The 14663-nt window shown below is 49.6% G+C and overlaps 1 long non-coding RNA gene and 1 other non-coding gene across 2 annotated transcripts in view; both read left to right on the top strand.

Annotated features, from left to right (window-relative positions):
- LOC142425504 (uncharacterized) overlaps positions 1 to 14663 on the top strand; it is a 256874-nt gene that overhangs the window by 78647 nt on the left and 163564 nt on the right. The gene's annotated exons all lie outside the window — the stretch shown is intronic.
- On the top strand, positions 13980 to 14111 carry LOC142438417 (small nucleolar RNA SNORA64/SNORA10 family). Its single transcript, XR_012782793.1, has one exon. It is a non-coding gene; the product is annotated as a small nucleolar RNA SNORA64/SNORA10 family (small nucleolar RNA).

Here is a 14663-nt window from a genome sequence, read left to right on the forward strand (position 1 = left end):
AATGGAAGAGGGGATCTGGAAGCACCCGTGCCTCTCCGGGGATCCCTGGCATCGCCTGATTCAGGCCTATCTGCGCCCCTCATCTCAAGGGCAGCCGTGTTGGGCCTGTGCTTGTTGTTGCCACGGCTACACTCCCTGGAAAGAGGAAACCACGAGAATGGCCTCCGGTCCTTGCTCTCTCAGGAGCATTTGTCCTGATGTTGACTCATGTCGGACCCCATGGATGTCAGAGTTGAATGTGCTCTGTAGGGTTTTCCACGGCTGGTATCTCAGAAGTCAATCAGGAGGGCTTTGGGTCTCTGGGGTAGACTACAACGCCACCTTTCAGCGAGGGGCTGGCGGTGTTAACGCATTTGTACCACACAGGGACACTCCAGGGCTAGCCCCGGCGGCACTAGCAGAAGCCAGCGGGCTGACATTTCCTAGGAACACAAACGGATCACGGCTGGGCTGGCTTCTCCTCTCTGACTCAACTCGAAAGTTCTTTTGGTTCACAGGAAGCCAGTAATGGGTGAAATCTCCTATCAGTCTCTCTGGATTGGAAGCCTCTGGTTGGTTTTTTTGGCAGGTCTACTTCTAAAAAAGAGAAAGCCTTGGGGAGAAGCTTCTCTGCCCTCTGTGTTGAAGAGGGCCTAAGTGAACAACAAGCAGAGTGACTGCAAACCTGGGCGCTTGTTTCTGAAAAAGTGCAAGGAGCTGACAAAAACAGGAAGCTGACAAGGGAAGTGTTTGGAGCTGGGCAAAGGAAGCTGTGGGTTTGGAATGCAGGTGGCAGTCAGCCAGTGGAAAGCCAGCTTATCGTGCACACAGACAGCACAGGGGAAGGAGCCGAGAGACACGCTGGGTACCATCAAGTCGGTCTGGCCCATAGCAACCTTACACACATCAGAAGGAAGCACTGGCTTTCCCACTGCGTCAATCCATCTCCTTGAGGGTCTTCTCCTTCACTGCCTCTCGACTTTACCAAACCTCATGTCCTTCTCCAGGGTCTGGTCTCTCCTGACAATGCAGTCAAGACCTCCAAGACCAAGGCTTGGAAGAGACACGGATGATGCGAAACCTTCGCCACCCTGCCATCATCACCCCAAGCAGGGAAGAAAGCTCCTTTCTGGACGCAATAAGAGAAAACAAAGCTGCTGACATTGCACCCAGAGATCTAGATGTCTGTGTGGGTCTGAAGGGAGCCCTAGTAGCTCAGTGGCTGACTGAGAGATTGGTGGTTCCAGTCTAACCAGGGGCTCCAGGCCATTGTCTTCCGTAAAGATTACAGCCTAGGAAACCCTTGGGGCAGTTCTACTCTGTCACTTGGGACAGAAATAGACTCGGGGGCATCTCAACTCGATGTGGCCCTAAAGGGTTGAGCCTTGGAGCTCTGAGCCCTGTCCCTCCCTGTCCACAGGCTCTGGTGTCTCACACACTGTCCACTGCCAGGGAGGCTGGGAACCCAGACAGCTTAGATCCATGATTCATAAGCTTTGGGGAATGGAAACTCTGTTATATGAGAGTACTTAGAGTTCATGGGAAAATAGAATTAAAAGACAATGGAATTTTTTTCTAGAAAGCTTCTGAAGGACCCTCATAGATTGTTTTTTGGGAGTGTATTCTTCCTGTTCCTTAAAATGTTGTTGGTTTAAAAAAAAAGGTCAATTAAAATAACATCTGTTTTAAATTTTGAACGAAAACAAGCCCCTGTTTTGAAATTCCTAAGACAACTGGATAGCATTTTGAGCTGTTGCAATACATTAAGACGAGCCTCTGCTCGATACTGTAAACGGAGGGAGGGGAGCGGGAAGGGCCTTGGTACTGATAAGAAGTCACCATAGGACTCTCTGCTTGTTTACTCCTCTCCACTCCAGGCAATGCCAACTTCTGGGGATGTCTGATAAAAATGTCCTTTTCTAAGACTCATTAATGGTCAAAATAGAGTCCTTCATTTTTTTTGTTTGTTTTTGTTTAGAATTTCTTTCCCTTCCAATCTGTGGTGCCTTCTGCTATGAAAGTTAGTTTCCCAGAACAGATTTGACCATGCCACCTTAGCAGTTTTCAGCATCCTCCCCCATCCCTACAGAAAGTCCAGTACCATAGCAGGGGCCTTAGGGAAAACCTTTCATGAGATCGCTCTCTCATGCCTTTCTAGTTTTCGTTTATTTTACAACTCTTCATGTACCCACAATTCCTGCTATACCTGTCTTGGGGTTATTACTTTGACTTAATAAACAGGAAAGCTTAGTTCACCTGGCTTTTCCCAGAATTCATCAGAATCATTAGAATAAAAGAAAATGTCCCATATGTCAGTCAGTGTGTGCTTCAGGCAAAATGACCCAGCAACTCAACAGTGTCCCTAAAGTTCCAGTTTCTTTTTGTCTGATCTCATGGTCCCAAGACAGCTGCCCTTGGATTTCCTGTGTCTTTGTTTCTGTCACCAGAGAAGAAAGATAGCCGACCTTGCAGCTGATGACTTGTTTGTCATATGCCTACCCGTTCCCAATTCAGGTGGCCAGTGGGATGGGTCCCTAACTGGTTACCTGGTGCAAAGTTCCTTTTTTCATCAGACATTTCCCATTTGTGGGTACCTAACTGGAGATGGGGCTGTTGGGAAAGAGGAAGGAAGGCTGGATGTGGGATGCAAAAAGTTTTTCCCCCAGGTTGTCCTCCATATTGTATGCCGGGCCTAGGAAGCGCATGGTGATTGGTCAGCTTCTTAGAGGTTATCTCCCCGAGGGGATCAGCCATCTAGAGCAATCACACCCTATGGTCTGCCCCACCATAGGTGGGGCCCACTACCTGCTAATAAGGTAGTGGATTGTTTCCCTGAAGGAGAGCCCAGAGACAAGGTCAAGCTAACTTTAGGAACAAGGTTAGGCTGCCATCTTGAATCTAGGATACGCACATCTTGTCACATGTATACCCCATTTCATTCCCTTTCTGTTCCGCGTGTCTATTGTACAGCCCCTTCCTGTTATGTATGTGGTTACCTGAAATCAGGGGGGGCTTGCACGTCCCCTAAATGTATATAAGCCGGAGTGGAAATATACTCCCTCTCTCTCTGCGCAGACCTGACTGCTGAGATCATGGCCCTCCTGGAGGTGAGCATGCTACCATGAAATGTGTCTGACTCCTTTATTTTATCTTCTATGACTTTACTGTAACCTTTATATAGTATCGCCGGGTTGTTAGAGACTGATTTCCTCTGACAGCTGGACCCCGAGGAAACTTCCAGTATTTGTTCATTGCCCACCTTCATCTAATTCTGTGCTGTGCCTCCCCTCCTACTTCTTCTTCGAATGTACCACCTGCGTTCACTGATCACAGACCTACCAGTGTTTCAAAGCCTTTTTCAAGTGCCACCTCTATTGCTGTGCCCTCGAGTCCTGGTGAGATGAATCTTCCTCCTACTCCTCTTCTCCCAGAAAACACTGTGCTTCAATCTCACATACGACTAGTGATGCATTCTGCTCTACATTACATTTAATTAGTTATACATCTTCTCCTTTATCCACTATCTCATTACCTGACACCTTGAATTTACCACAATCAAAAACTGCTGTCCAACTGTTTGTGCATTAAACATGTATGTATGGCAGGACAAAAGCTGGCAGTATGTGTTGGCTTGAGTGGGCCATGATCGTCAATGGATTGGCAGTTATGTAATGATGTAGTCATCCTCCATTTTTGCATAATGCCAATTTTGCAGAATGACCTGATCTTTGGAACCTAACCAGCCCATAAGTGAGGCAAGGGTGTGAACAGAAATACTTTTGAGGTGGGTGATGCGTGGCTGTTCTATTACTAAATATATTTCCTTAAGATTTGTTTCATGGAAGACACTTTAAGAATTCTTCTTAAAAAAAGGTATTCTGCTCATATAATTTTGTTTAATCTTGTCAACAACACTATAAGGTCCAAAAAATCCAAACTCACTGCCACTGAGTTGATTCTGACTCATAGTAAGCACTAATGTTATCATTTCCAGTTTTAAAACGGGGAAACTAGGGTCTACAGTAATATAAGCAAATCACCCAATGTCACACAGGTAGCCAGAGAGGAGTAGTGTAGGAATTAGGCCTAGTTTGTCCCTGCCTCCGAAATATCAAGAGTCGTATCCTAAAGCTCTGGTACAGAATTTGTCTGTAAAGAGATACTCTCCTGGAAGATTGTTCCTGGAAGGGGCGACCTTGAAAGGGAGATTTCAAGAAGGTAAGGCAGAGGGCAACGGAGCTGGAGGGCTGTGTCAGGGCGTGTGGTGGAAGGCAGCTGAGCAGAGGGACCTCTGTGTCGTGTTCAGGGCTGTTAGGTGTCTTCCTTCCAGTTGGTTCTGGTTCATACTGACCCCAGGACACAGAATGAAACCCTGACCCACCCTGTGCCATCCTCACAATTGTTCTGTTGGATCCTATTGTTGCAGCCAAGTTGTCAATCCATCTCCTTCCTGGCCTCGCTCTTGTTCATTGACCTTATTGCATTCTCCAGTAAGACATCCTTTTTTTAGGACAGTTTGTCAGAAAAGGGTCTTCCTTCAGGATACCATTTCTGAACAGTATCCAGGGGGAGTGGTTGAGCATGACATCCAGACACTGAAGCCCTTGCCTTCTTGGGGTCCTGGGGAGCTGGGGGAACGAAACCATTTTGTCAGCTTGCGAGTAAGGTCCCTGGTGGGTCAGTGGTAAAATTCTACTCCCGTCATGCCCAGCTACCCCTTGTGTGTCGGTGATGGCTTGTGAGCTGCTGTGCTGCTGAACAAGTTCCAGCAGAGCGCCTAGAAATAAAGGCCAGGTGACCAGGAGGTGGCACCGTTTTAGGCCTGGGTTGGGACTAACAGCTAGCAATCACCACATTAGCCTGAAGGAATGGGATGTAGGGGCTATACCCACAACTCCCGAGGTGAAACCTGTGGCTTGAGAGCGCAGTCAGGAAATTCTCCGTGAGGCTATAGCTGGCCAGCGAAAGTCTCTCCTTGTGGAAAGTCGCATGGAAACTCCAAAGAGAGAGAAGAGGCAACTATGGAGCAGAAGACCCAGCCTTCCTGGGCGGTGGCAAGAGTGGAGTCATAGTCTGCAAGGAGGGCCGAGAAGAGGCAAGGAGAAAGCCAAGAGAATCACTGCCTTGGAGGCAATTCTAACACATAGCAACCCGGTGGGACAGAGTAGAACTGTTAGGTTTCTTGGGTGAGAAGTACCTCGATCCTTGGCTTCGCACTTGAGAGAATTCACGCCGAAGCCTCGTTTGTGATCCAAGTGAGTTTTTATCAAGGATAGAAGCAGTGTCAGGCATTACAGTAAACTGAGAGAGAGAGAGAGAGAGAGAGAGAGAGAGAGAGAGAGAGAGAGAGAGAGAGAGAGAGAGAGAGAGAGAGAGCACAGCTCGGCCCGCGGGATCTTAAGGAGCCCCTGGAAAAGAGAGAGTGGTCTCCAGGGATTTGGGGCCTGCGGCAGGGAGGCATGGTAGATGGTACTGGTTGACTCCTTGGCTGAATAAAGCACACCTGGCCTAGATTGGGCCAATCCAGGTGTACCCTCCACCTAGGCGTACCTCACCTCTTCCTGGCTCAGAGCCTGAATATGCCCAGGCCCTTTAGTCTTTATGGTGGACTCGCCTGATTCTCTGCAGCAATCTCCTTTAGGGGGCGCCTTGGCACAGAGAGGGACAACTCCCTATCCAGCTATCTAACAGAGCTGCCCCCTTTCTACCAGAAGACATGCATTTGCCTTCTCCAAGAGGTGTAAGGTCCCTTTCCCGCTCCTGACTTGGCTTTCCCATGTCTCCCTCATCTCTTTGGTTGGAATGTCTGCCAGTCCTGGGAGACCTCATCATACCTTTGCATGGCAGCCATTAAGCTGTCATCCTCCCCTCCCTTTCTCTTGAAAAGCTGATCCCAGTTGACCGGAGGATCCTTCCACCAAAGTGGCCTTCAAGACACATGCAGAGAGGATGGTACCTGGTTCACGGCCTGGAAGGCTAACTCTTGACAAGAGGAGAAAGCTTTGTCTTTCTTCTGCAGAGAGGCTGGTGCTTCAGAACGGCTGTCCCTGTGGTTAGCAGCCCCACTGGCAAGCCCTATGCCCCCAGGGCTCCTAGCCCGGTGAATGGAGTACAGGCACTTATGAAGCACCGCCCCCTTACATTTCCTGCTAAATTCGATAGAAACAATGAATTGAAAAAGACCCGTGCTCTCTCACCACCCCCCAACCTTTACCACTGGGTGTTCTGAGAAGCCATACAGGAAACATATGGGAAGTTTTATCCCTAATCTCCCCGCTGAAAGGTAGCAGCGACTTTAAAAGCCACATGAGAAGTGAGGGTGGAGGGCAGGATGAGAATATGACATGATAGGGGGTAGATGGGGGGGTGCTGAGGAGAAAGGATAGGGACTTGGGCGTGGGGGAAGCGAAACAGCAAGGCTGCTCTAGAAGGCAGGAGGGACACACCTGCTTTAGGGCAAACAGCTCTCCCACTGGGAGAGCTTCTGAGCCTAGGAGCCTGGAGACACCTGCAGGGAAGAGGGTGTGAAAGAACAGTCACTATTTGACATTTCAGTGCATCGGGGACCCTGGTCAGGGTGATGGGAAATCGGGGAATGCTCCTGCACTTTCAGGTGAACGCGGTGGAGGTGGCAAATACTTTGTTAACCTCGAGTTGATGCCGGCTCCATAGCGACCCTACAGGGCAAGGTAGAACTGCCCCTGTGAGTTTCCAAGGCTTTCACTCTTTAGGGGAGTAGAAAGCCCCGTGGGGCTGGTGATTTTGTTAACCCTGCCACCACACCACCATGTGTATATGTGACGGGCGGAATGACCCGATCATGGAATTTAGCCCCGCAAACACTCATGACAATGCAATAAAATGTCCAGGGCGTGGAGTCTGAAGTTTTGACAGTCAAAGCAGGGCCTGAGATTTGGGGCTCCACACATTTGAAGCCAGGTCAGCGGCAACTTTTAGCCTCTTTCTTCCTCTGTAGTCTGGCCCCTCGATTCCTTTCGGCCTTCCTTCCGCGTCTTCCCCCCTTTCCGACCACCTGCCGACCGGCAGGCGTTGGCGGCCTGAGCCCCAGCGCTGGCCAGCGGGTCTCCGCGCGGGGACCTCGCGGGGAGGGGACGCCTGTGCCAGGAGGTCGCGGCGGCAGCCTGGCAGCCCGGGCGGGCCTCCCCTGCACGCCCTGCCGGGGTCCACCCTCCTAATCTGCGGCTCACACAACCCTGCCACGGGGACCGCGCTCGGGAGCCCGCCGCTCCCGCCGGCGTCGGAGGCGCGGGCAGCCCAGCTGCGGCCGGGGAGATAGACGGGCGGCCTGCCGGGCGGCGCGCAGGGGTGCCAGCTCCTGCCGAAGCACAGCCCCGGCCCAACAGGCGCCAACACGCCCGCCCCGCGGCCCGGCCTTCGCCGCAGCCACCGTGGGGCGCCAAGGGCTTAGCTGGGCTGCCAGCTCCGCAGGGTGGGGGCCCGGGGAGCCCGCACCCAGTCCCCCAACCTCCCCACGCCCTTCCTGGGAAGGCAGACAAGCCCTCCCCCACCTTCTCCAATGGAAGGCCGCGTTGGACACCGGGCACGGGAAGCTGCCAGGGGCAGTGGGGGAGGGGGAGAGGGCCCGAGGACTAGGTGTCACCCACCTGGTTTCACGCTTCGCGAGGGAACTTCCGGAAACGATTTCTCCTTGCCTCGGTTTACAGCGTGCTGCTGTGACAAATAGCACGCGTGGGGCGCTGGGATCCACTGGGACCTGGTCTGGAAGCTGGCAGCCAGCAGTCAGGCGGCCGGTTCGTCCGTCCACCCTGGAGGAAGGGCTCCGCTGCTTTTGAGCTGCCGCTTCTGGGCGCTTTTCCTGCGTCTGGGCATCTCCCTCCCTCCTGGGCTGCTTCTCAACCTGCCTTAAGCTGCTCCTCATATCTCAAAAGAGATGTACTTCAAACACTAATCCTGTCTCACTAACATAACAAAGACGAGCAATTCCTTCAATACCCCCCCCCCCCTTTCCCACAGGCTTTCGGACCTTACAGGGAGTTTCAGTGACCCGATCTCTTTACTGGAGCAAACAGCCTCATGGGTTACTGTTGGAGCTTCTGATGAGTTCGAACCTCCAGTCTAGCAGTTAGCCGCTCAACACTAGCCCAGAGCACCATTGGGCATGCCACCCCAAACCACACCTTCCACCACCATGTTGGTTTCAACCCTTAGGACAGAATAGAACTGCGCCCTAGGGTTTCAGAGACTAAATCTAGTTCCATCAAACAATTTCTCAGCGCCCCTCTGGCAATTAACAACTTTTTTTTTACTATAGCTCATAATTCAGGATAAAATATAGGTATATGCTTTCACAGCCTTCTGGATTGTTCCAGCACCCCCCAGGACCTGGCCTTGCCCGCTTTGGGAAACAAGGCTCCTCTAACTACGATCACAGAGGGTAAGAACTATACCGCGCATTCATAGTGGGGTCCAGCTTCTTCCTCAGAGCAATGGAAACACTAGCCCTGCTTCCTCAATAGATTGTTTTGAGGATGACGTGGTTGTGTGATGGCTCCTGGAGCTAGATCTGGCCTCAAATCCCTCTCTTGCTACATGCTACCTGACAATGGCCTCTGCGTTCCCGTCTAGAGGGGCCACAATGGAATGTACCTTCTAGCAGCGTCTTGTCGAGGCTGGAATGAACTTAGTAAAGTGTGCAGTTGATTATAAATCGCTCAGTACATGTTACTGCTCATCGTTCTCAAAGGGGACAATTTTGTAAAAGTATTTGAGAAACGACGATGGGTCCTTAAAATGTATTTTTAAAATATCACATATAACACTACAATAATATTATTAGCTTCTCATGAAGCATGCCTCATTGCAGAGATGGCCGCGTGCTTTAACCACCATGTCATCATGGCTTCCTTCTGTTGCAGGGAAGAGGTGAGCATTTATTGAATACCTACTGCGCGTCAGGAGTCTCTGGGTGGCACAAAAGGTGTAGTGCTTGGCTATGCTCTTAGGCTGGGTTCTCTAAAGCAATGCCAGTGAAGTAAATGAATGTATGAATGCTTATAACAAGGACATGGCTCACACAGTCGTAGAAATGGACAAGTTCCAAATACATGGGTCAAATGTTCGGAGATCAGCAGGAAGACAACAGGCTTGGCTACAGAAGCAAAGGAATCCAAGGTTGGCAGGTTAGATGGCAGGTCACTGGTGACTTCAAGGATTGGCAAGCACTCTGTCAGTCCATTGGCTTAAGCTCAATGAGTCAGATGCAGGATTTAGACCCAGCAAAAATCAAACTTTTATTGGATGCAGGATATACCCTTGATGAGACTGCATCATGGGGGATTATTGGGTCTTAACTGCCAAACCCTTGAGAATCTTGACCCAGCCAAGTTGACACAAAACCTTAACTATCCCAACTAGTCACCTGGGGATTTGTTTCCCAAAGCCTTTATAACCTTACAGAGTGCAGTTCTACTCTGGCCACGTAGGGCCACCGTAGGAATGGGAACCTGTGTATCAGGCAAGGTGCTGGGCACTTTTACAACTTACCTGGGGGACGTCTCATGATCCGTATTATCCCCACGAGCAAACGAGGACCCAGAGGACTCAAACGACTTGATCAAGATAAGACAGCTGTCGAAGTCAGCACACAGACTCAGGTCTGTTTGACTCTGAGACCTTGCTTTGGTTTATTTATATGTGGTCTTTCGACCACTGTCGTTGCAGGCGGATTCTAAACTTTAATTTTATTTATAGGTTCTGGTGGCTTATGGGCTAAGCATTGGGCTGCTAACTGTAGGGTATTGGTTCAAACCCACCAGCTGATCCACCAGAGAAAAATTGGCCTATCTCTCCAAGTAAAGATTTACAGCCTCTGAGACCTTGTGTAAGGTCGCCAGGAGGAGGAAGAACCAGTTGGATGGTAGTGTTTTTTTTTTCTTTCCCAGTGACACCAGGTGCACCCTAGGTGTTCAATAAAATTAGCAAACTGCAAACTGATTACCAAAGAAACGGAGGTGGGGGTGGGGTGGGCGGCAGAGTACTTTGAATGGGCACAAGCTTTTCCTGAAATCCGTACCCTGCTCGATATGGTCTATTGCACCGAAAGTTTGGTTATTTCTTTTGAAATGATTGGCTTAAAGGCTTAATCTTGTTTGCCACTCTGAAAGTACACTCCCTCCCCTGCTCTGAGGTGGAAAGATTTTGGTTCCCACGGTCTACAAGCCATTTCCTTATTTTAAGGACTCTTGATTTATAAAATTAAAAACACAATAAGAGCTTCATTGACATGTAACTTGGGTACCATATAATTCAGTGGTTTAAATATATTAAAAAGACTTGTGCATGCTACACCACAATCAATTTGGGGCCATCGTTGTTGTTTATGGAATAATGAATATTTAAAGAATATAGGCCTATAATAATCTTCTGCCAAATGAACCTTTGGGGATTAATGAATCTCTTGGGAATGAAATTCCTCTATAGCAAAGGCAGCTGGGCCTCCAGAGCAAGCCAGCCCCCAGCGGTGAAATGGTGTTGGTGTGAGTCACCAGGACAGTGGCAGCATTCCGATTCACTGCACGCATCTGCAGTCACTCCGTACACAGTCACCCTTCTTTGTCCAAGAACAGTGGAATGTGGATGGCTGCAGGCAAAGTTATGAAGCTGGCACATTCCGTCTTTACTGCCTGCACCCCCCACCCCCTTCAGTCTTGGCCTCTGTTCTGCCAGGCACCAGCTCCTGGCTTAGTACCAACTCCCAGAGGAGCAGAGGTGGGAGAGGAGGGAGGAGACTGGTGATTCACCTTCCCCACTTCCAAGGCCTTCTTTGGAGTTTAGACAATTAGCCCCTTTAAGGGTAACAAGGTGAGATCAGAAGAGGGCCCAGGAAGCCCTCCAGGCCCAGCAGCCATCCTTGGGGAATGGAATTAGTGATTTATGGAATTTGGCCCTTTGTGAGACTGGAATGCCGCACATATTAAGCAGTCTGACTACGGCCAGCGTTCCACAAGGCCAGGGTTGCAAAAGAATCATGTTTTAATTCTTTACAAGCTCATTATCTCCATTAGTAGAGGACTCACACTCATAAGACGAGGAACTCACCAATCCTCATAGCCCATCATCAAGAGTTGGGCACTCCAGACAGAACCAACCAAGTAGGCAGTTTTGGGAAGCAATGCAGACAAGAGAGAGGAGGTGTGTGTTGCTAGGGTTGCCATTAAGAAAGAATGTGAAGTCACATCCTGAGCCTGTGGTATATATACCCACATATTGCCTCATCCAATCTATATCCATCCACCTACAATTCTGTTATTCACTCCCCTCTAGTGGGGTTATTCAGTCATCATTACTATCAGCTCCCCCTTCTCCCAATTCCCCTTCCCCTGTCTTCCCGTATCCTCAGAGAATCATTACTTCTGTTGCTATTTCTGAAGGGTCATTCATCCTGGCATCCCTGCATTGACCAATCTTAATTACTCAGATGAATATACAAGTAATTAAGTTATACTGTTAAGGTCTAACAGTATTAATGAATTAATGAGGTAAAAAATAAGCCTTCACAGTAAAAGGAGGAAATATTAAAGAACCAGAGGATAGTTATGTGTTTCATCAGTGCTATACTGCACCCTGAAATCCTCATCCTCCATGCCCCCCACCTCCAACCCCATTCCGCCCTCATGCAGCCCCTCTGCGAGGGCCTGTCCAATTGTCTTGCAGGTGGGTTTGGGGTCTCCACTTTGTCCATGCTCAAGTTGAGACTGTTCATGTAGTTGGTTAAATATACATTCACATCAAGAGGCATTTACTATTATGTGCAATGCACTGTGGGTAAATGAACAAGACAGGATCTCTGCTTCAGAATGGCATTTTTACCTCACCCACAAAGGAGCTTCAAAAAGTCTGTGGACAAAGAGAATGAATAGATAATGGGATTTCCCCACAAACTTTTTGAAGCCCCCTTGCGATGTCTGTGGGTTAAGACTTTATGCATATCCATGGATCTTGGACAAGGACTCTTTGCTTTGTTGGCCAGTTCTCTGTCAGGAGAGGGCCCACTGCCATACTGAATCACCAGGGGAAGCATGTTCAGTTGAGGTCCCAGTTTTCTATTGCAAGCAAGCTTTGTGAGAACCCAGGCCTGCAATGCATTTGGCAATGAAGCGTTTTATAAGACAGCCGCTAGTTGGCTGCAGGCAATCCATTCCTTCTGTCCCCGATGTCCACCCTCTGCGAACACAACTTGTTTCTTCCTTTCCAATTCCCCAGATACCTTTCTTTGGAAACAAAGGTCATTAAAGCCAGCTGGGGGCCTCGTGAACCTCACAGCATGGCACTGGCGCAGGCTGGGAGCCTTGTGGACTGCCTTGGCATTTCTAAGAGCAGGCTTTCCCAGGAACGAGAAACATCTCAACTAGCACAGCTGGATTGTATACTGTTTGTGCCCGCCTCAACTGGATGTCTGGAGATGTACATGCAATGTAGTGGCCAGTGACTTAGCTTACAGTCTGTAGAATGGGGCCATGGGCCATTAGGTCCGCTACATACAGGGCCTCTTTATGATAAAATATTGTGATGGCTTTATATCTAATCTCGCTTACAGTTCTTTCCGGTTTTAACCGGCCAGTCTGGTTTTCCTAAGCACACCTCTGATCCAGTTACGCTTTTTCTCATAGAATTCATGACTCCCCATTGCTTATAGTATACTTACAGTATCAAATAGAGAAATGCCGTGAGTTCTCATTATTCACGGCAATTCTGCTCTACAAAGTCAGCCCATTCCGAGCCATCCTCCAGGGGAAATACAGGCCTAAGTTCATTCCTGTAAGCCTCTGGTCACAACGTTTTTTACCAACCAGTCAATACATAATCTGGCTTATGTGTTTCTGTTGAAAGCCACCTTTGTTAATGTTGTGCATTCATTAATACTCTTTTTTTGGGATATATTTTTAAAACATTTTAATAGGGGCTCATACAACTCTTATCACAATCCATACATATACATACATCAATTATATAAAGCACATCCGTACATTCTTTGCCCTAACATTAATACTCTTAACTCAAGCTGGAAAAAAAACCGTATCGAACACACTTGTTTTTTCTATAAGGGACATAGCAGGCTTCTTGGTGCTTAGAAACACCAGAGCAAGACAGCACATGTTTGGGGCTACTGTAAACAAAGAAACCACCAACGAAAAGCATAAAGCATGTAAAAAGGGCGCTTGTTTAAGGTCTGAGAGCCAGAACAAGAAGGCAGGGCATCACCTCGCTGTCCTCAATGGGCACTGCCTCCACCCGTTCGGTTTGAGGTTGGGGAAGCATCATTAAAACCACCGTCTCTGCTAACCCTGGCCAGCTCTCCGCCAGCACAGAAAAGAACCCAGTTTCATTATTAATGAGCAATAAACAAGAATGGGACACGTACACCGGGACAACCTGCCAAAGAGAGGACAAAGACAGGGACCCGCTTCCTACTTGTTCTGAAGAGAAAGGACGAGTGGCCCTCAGCAAGAGGACCTGACCCGCACCCTGTCCTAGGCCAGAGGGCCGCTGGTCACTTTTCGAAATCTCTATTCCCAATCCAACCCGCAACTCCCGGTAAGATGGGAAGCGCCACTCTTCCGCTTCCCCAGATTCCCTGAACAGTCTGCACACGCCTCCTCCATCTTTTGGGGGTGGACGGAGGAGCAGTTAGTCGTGTTTGTGCAGCGCTGGGAGCTCCCCAGGTGCCAGCCGCCATGTCAGCAGCCGCAGACTCGCTGGATGGATTGAACCCGTGGCTCCGTAGTTGGGAGCATGCGCCATCGTTCAAGGCCAAGACTGGTTTTCACGATTTCTCAGGCAGAGCCTCCGTGGAAAACTTTTCTCTTCTCTTTTTAAATCTGAAAGTGTTATTTATGAAGAATAAAACAATATGGAACTATATAGAGCAGGGGTCCTCAAACTGTTTAAACAGGGGGCCAGTTCACTGTCCCTCATACCGTTGGAGGGCTGGATTATAGTCTTAAAAAAAAACATAGACTACTCTCCCTGCTCTGCATGGTTACACCTGCCACAACATGTGTGACTTTTGTAAAGAGGAGAGAGAGAAAGGATGCCCGCAGGACCTCGGGCAGGCCTCCTGTGGCCTGTCCCTTCCGGGGGGCACGACAGGCCCTGGGAACTGCTAGCGCAGAGCAGCTCAGAGATCCGAAGACACTCACTCCTTGTCTCTGCTGCAGGCCTTCGTTGCCATCGGGGACTACAATGGGCACGTTGGCCTGGGTGTCAAGTGCTCCAAGGAAGTCGCCACCGCCATCCGAGGGGCCATCATCCTGGCCAAGCTGTCCATTGTCCCGGTGCGGCGAGGCTACTGGGGCAACAAGATTGGCAAGCCCCACACGGTCCCCTGCAAGGTGACCGGCCGCTGTGGGTCTGTGCTGGTGCGACTCATCCCTGCCCCCAGGGGCACTGGCATCGTCTCAGCCCCTGTGCCCAAGAAACTGCTGATGATGGCAGGGATTGATGACTGCTACACGTTGGCTAGGGGCTGCACAGCCACCCTGGGCAACTTTGCCAAAGCCACCTTTGATGCCATCTCCAAGTCGTACAGCTATCTGACCCCTGACCTCTGGAAAGAGACCGTGTTCACCAAGTCTCCCTACCAGGAAATCACTGACCATCTTGTGAAGACCCACACCAGAGTCTCCATGCAGAGGACCCAGGCT

This window comes from Tenrec ecaudatus, chromosome 1 (genome assembly GCF_050624435.1).
Source record: "Tenrec ecaudatus isolate mTenEca1 chromosome 1, mTenEca1.hap1, whole genome shotgun sequence".
Lineage (NCBI taxonomy): Eukaryota > Metazoa > Chordata > Mammalia > Afrosoricida > Tenrecidae > Tenrec > Tenrec ecaudatus.